Raw genomic sequence first — 6,000 nt, forward strand, 5'->3', positions numbered from 1 at the left:
TTGGAATTTAGTTTAAACTATAGAAAAATAAAAGCAGACAAGGAGTTAAATTTCATCTCTCTTTCTTTTTCTCTCTTTAGGCAGAGCACAAGTACCGGTTTTACCTGCTAATGCAAATAACTATTTCAAGAAAACATATCCCTTCACATAACTTAATTGTTCCTTTTTTGTTGTCCTCTGCTTGTTCATTTCGAAGAACTATAAATTTTGTAAATTCCCAAAGAGAGGTATGAACTCTCTTTGCAATTCTTTAGTTTTGTTGTCAATCTCATATTTCTTATCGCAAATACATATGTATGTTTTACGATTATTTGTCCGCTAAACTATTATTATTGTTGTTGTTTTTGTTGTTTCTCACAAAACATATTCAAGAATTGTTTACGTTTTAGAATAATTCGACCATGTCAACAACCAAAGTGACCAGATGTTTTTGCAGATAATGTGATTCTGTGCACAGAATTAATTTTTAAAAAACAAGTAAAAAAGTATCAGTCGGATGTGCTGACCAAACAAAAAAAAAAAAAACAAAGTAAGAACGGCGAAGTTTTTAGACTCGAAGAAGACTAAATAACAAATTTCCGATATTTCGGTAAGATAATGTGGGTAAACGTAGGGGAAGAAAGAAAAGCGTGAGCGTGAGAAACTCGAGATGTTCAGGAGTCAGAATGAAGTCCGAAAATTTTACCAGAGTGTAAACACCAGACTGAAAGGTATGGTGCAGGCACATTCCACTGCAAAGATCATGAAGGGAATCTGGTAACTGATACAGATAGCGTACTGAGTATCTGGAAGGAGCATTCTATGAAGCTCTTAGTATCGAATATGTGCGACGATGAAGATACACCAGAACCAATCGCAAACGACGACGTTGAATGTCTTCCACCTAGCCAAAACGAGGTCATGCCAACAATTAATCGGCTGAAAAACAATAAAGCAGCAGGAGCTGATGGGCTGCCCGCCGAACTGTTCAAGACCGGTGGCGAAATGCTGATAAGGAGTATGCATCAGTTAATTACCGAAATTTGGCAGGAAGAGAGCATACCCAACGATTGGAACCTCAGCCTCCTATGTCCCGTACACAAGAAAGGAGACAAGACGGTGTGTACAAACTATAGAGGAATAAGTCGGCTCTCAATCGCATACAAAGTGCTGTCGAGTGTACTGCGTGAACGTTAAAAACCCATGGTCAATAACATAATCGGATCATACTAATGCGGGTTTAGACCTGGTAAATCGACAATTGGCCAAATCTTCAAACTGCGCCAAATACTGGAGAAGACTCACGAAAGACAGATCGACACATACCACCTGTTCGTCGACTATAACGCCGCCTTCGACAGCCCCATTCGATCAAAGGTGTTTCAAGCCATGTCTGAGTTTGCAAATCTTATAAGATTATGAAGGATGACATTGGCTAATACAAGATCAGCTGTTAAAGTAGGAAAGAACCTCTTGGAACCTTTAGAAATAAAAGGAGGTTTAAAATTCGATTGGAAAAGATCATACGAGAAGCGAATGTATATACCGATAGAGATAAAAATAGCACTATATACAATAAGGATCAACTCGATCCGGAACAGCCACCTTTGCGAAAATTGAAAAAGAGTCTGCCAAAGTGGGTCTGGCAGTCAACAGCGATAAGACAAAGTTTAAGGTATCAACACGCAAGACGTCCAGTAGACTGGGACCAACTGTTGATTTTCAGGGAAGGCCAAAACTCCTATGGCATCAAAAATTGAAGAAGTAAAGCAAAATATCGGTGCGTTTGGAAATCTAGTGTTAGTTCGGCTTATGAAAAAGACGTTCTGTTTAATAGAAAAGCCATCTAAGTAAGTAAGTAATGTGAGTAAAACCTTGAAAATACCGAAAACCAAAGGTACGCTTCTATGGGGGATATAGGAAGACTAATAATTCTCTTTTGGAATATTTTATAACCCCATGGAAGACGTCACAACCCTCAGAATTACGAAAATCAGAAGGCACTGTTCTGTGGGGGCTATATCGAAACGTGGGCCTATGCCGACGACTTTCAGTTGGAAAAGTTTTTACCTCGACCGTAAAATAAATAACAAATTTCAGGCATTACGGTTGCTGATTTTCGGAATTTTGAAGGTTGTGGCCACAAACCTTCAAAATGCCGAAAATCAAGATGTAGCGTTCTTTAAGGGCAATTTGAAGGCGCGGTTTTATACCTAAAAATTTCAGTTGGAAAGTTTTGTACCCCCAACGAAGACTAAATAACAAATTTCAGCCGAAAATCTGAAGGTACCGTTCCATGGGGGCTATACTAAGCCGTGAACCGGTACCGAAAAATGTCTGGGGCAAAGTTTTTTGAGGCCACAACTTGCAAAATACCGATACCCGGGAAGTATTGTTCTATGGGAGCTATATGAAGGCGTGTACCTATACCGACAAATTTCACATTAAAAGTTTTATACCCCAAATGAAGAGTAAATACCAAATTTCAACAATTTCGGTGGAATATTGATGCCACAAACTTCAAAATACCGGAATTCCGGAGGTACCGTTCTATGGGGGCTATATGAAGGCGTGCACATGTGCCGACAAAATTCTGGGGGAACATTTTTTACCCCAAGAAAGACCAAGTACCAATTCGTTGTGATCATGAAGCTAAAACCTTCAAAATACCGAAAATCGGGTGGTACCGTCCTATGGGGGCTATATTAAAACGTGGACAGATATAGCTCACTTGGAATACCAAACATCCTAGGAGTAATAGAAATTTCTGTACTAAACAACAAAGCTCTATCTTAAAAATTTCGAGCTGTGTCTTGATTTCAACAGACGGACGGACAGACAGACGGACATGGTTATATCGGCTTAGAATTTTACCCTGATCAAGAATATTTCGATATGTTACAAATGAAATGGCAAATTTAAGTATATCCTCCATATTATGGTGGAGGGTATACAAAGGAGCAAACGCAATAATTATGCCGTATACAGGGACGTATTCCCGGACCCAACCCCTAGTACATTTTTTATCGATTGGAAGATAATTGTGGACTATAGAGCGATTTCCTGAAAATTCGCCTTATGGAAAAATAGGTAGGTCAGGGGCACGAGTTATCGTTAACCGATTATCAAAAATTTTTGTATAAATCGTTTTTTTTAGCCCCAATACTGAACTTGTAATGTTTTTTCATCAATTGAACCAAAAAAGCTGCTTTATTTGCGCTCATGAAGCCAGTAAAGGCAAGAACGAACAGATCAAATATATATATTTTACTAGCGCTTAGAAGAAACCTATGACCGTTGCCAAGCCCACGATATTTAAATTATCCTAGGCGATTTTAATGTCAAAGTCGGAAAGGAAAATACCTTTGGTCCAAAAGTCGGGAAATTCAGTATCCACAGTTAAACATGTGACAATTGTATGACGCAAAAAACATGACAGTAAACAGTGCCAGATTTGAGCATCTCGATATCCATAAGGGCACCTGGCTGTCTCTAGACCAGAAAACAAAAAATCAAATTGATCACTTTGTGATAGATGGAACACATTCATCGAGCGTGGCGGATGTACCATCTTTCTTAAGAAAAGGAGAGAGGAGAAACGTCTTTTCCACAGGAAAAAGAGAGAAATGGAAAAGCGGGAGTGTGAAAAAATCGAGATGTACAGTAGTCAGAATAAAATCCGGAAAAAATACCAAAGAGTAAAAAGTACCAAAGCCATATGTTTGATGCACATCGTCCTGTAGATACTAGCAAGGTAACTTGGTAACAAATACTGGAAGATACCGCCCTGCCAAGATCAAGTAAACACAGCAATGAACTGGCTGAATAATAGTAAGGCAGTATAAGCCGATGGCTTACCAAAAGAGCTTTTCGGTACCGGTGGCAATGCGCTGATATTGTGTTTGCATTAGCTAGATACCCCTATCTGGCAGTAGGAACGCGTACCAGACGATTTGAACCTGAGCCGCTTCTGTCCCGTCCACAAGAAAGGAGATATGATTGTATGCTGTAATTATAGGGGCATAAATCTTTTCTATATTGCCAACAATATAGGGATATTATGCGAGCGACTAAAGTCCATGGTCAATGACACAATTGGACCATACCAATGCGGCTTTAGACAGGCAAGTCTACCAAATTGACCAAATATTTACCCTGTGCAAATACTTTAAAACTCCCAAGAGATGCATATTGATACGTACCTACTCTTTGTCGATAACACTGTGCGACACCAAAAAATAACAAGGTAAACTGAGTAGATTACGAAAGTAGAGCTAAAAATATGAGACACGTGTATCGGCGTTTTTGTACCCTCCACCATATGGAGGGTATAATTAAATTTGTCATTCCGTTTGTAACACATCGAAATAATCGTCGGAGACCCTATAAAGTATATCGTCTGCTCCGTCGGAAAAGGTCGTAAGTCCACATTTTTTGGAAATCGCGTTTTTGTTACAGGATGGTAGAACAAGTCAAAACACATCGTATGATACAAAGAAAATGGTAGTATGTCGCGTTTTTCTATATGTTTTGCCCTTGTAGGAAAAGGTCGTAAGTCCACAAAACGTACAAATTTGATTACGAAAAGGTCGTAAGGCCACAGGAAAATGTATACTTTAAAAGAATACTACAGCTAATGTAGTTCAGATATAATGTTTAACGTCATCCATGGTTGGCGTACAATGTAAAGAACTAAGCTACACCTTTGGATGATAATCGGATGATATTTGGCGGAGCCTGTGGACCAAACTTTTGAACAAAAATGTGATAAATTCTATATTGCAACGAACATTTACATTTGAAATGTATTTTCCCCTATAAGCGAACTGATTATGAAAGATGGACTTCTGTCCTTTTCATTGATACAAATGGGGATGCTGTATGTGTTCAAATACCTCATATATTGAAAAATTTGTAAAAAAAATCAAAATTTTTACTGTTTTTTCTGTCTTATATCTTACATAACTTTATCAACTGGTAATTTGTGGTTTCTCTAGGGACATTTATTCACATAAAGAGATTAGTTTGTATTCTGAATTCAATAAAGTAATACCTTCTAACGGACGGGTAAGTGCAATGTTTATATTATTAAATGATTCTAAAATAATAATTGATTGAAATGTTATTAAACTAAGAAGACATAATGGTTTTGCTAACAAAGAGCAGTATGAATTTGGAATGGAATTAGACGATGGTGTCATGGGTCTAGTTCCCTGTGGTTTTCACGGCGATTCTGAAAGCTTTGATGATAAATTTTCTAAACACAGGAAGACATTACATGCTGAAGATTCTACATGATTTGCAGACAAAAACAAAAGATGCAGGGAGTTGGGGCAGAATTACTTGGGAATACAAAAAAAGAACACTATTTGGGATTACAATGTAACGTAGAAACCACGTACATTAACCGAATTAATTATGAAATTTAATTGAAGGAAAAGGTCGTAAGGCAAAAATACATAAGGTCGTAAGTACAACGTGTCATGTTTTATATTAAAACAAGTAAGAACAGACTATAGTCGGACGGGGCCGACCATGTGATACCCTATACCACTATCCCTGTGCACTAGCTTTCCGGGCTAGCTGTTATAAGATGTGCATTAGAAATTTTACCAATTTTCACACAAAAGTTTTGATCAATTTAACCCGCTAAATATTATCCGATCATACCGTTGACTTGCACGCTACTTCTTCATCTCAAACCAAAACTACGTTTAAAATTTCGCGCCGATCGGACTATTATTGCGACCTACAGAGCGGCTACAAAATCGAGCAAAAATTTTGTTTTTGGTCCATTTCATCCCTTTAACATTTCACGATCATCGCCAAAAACTAATCAGTTCTATTCTGGTCCAAACCCGACCTCCATACTAAATTTCGTGACAATCGGTCCATAATTGCGGCCTCTAGCTTGATTACAATTTTTAATGGACGGACAGACGGACGGACGGACGGACGGACACACATCGCTAAATCGCTTTATCTCGTCGAGATATGAAGTTTGGTATACCACATGAGGGG

This window comes from Musca autumnalis, unplaced genomic scaffold (assembly GCF_047663935.1).
Source record: "Musca autumnalis isolate F117 unplaced genomic scaffold, ASM4766393v1 scaffold_5, whole genome shotgun sequence".
In the NCBI taxonomy this organism is placed as follows: Eukaryota; Metazoa; Arthropoda; class Insecta; order Diptera; family Muscidae; genus Musca; species Musca autumnalis.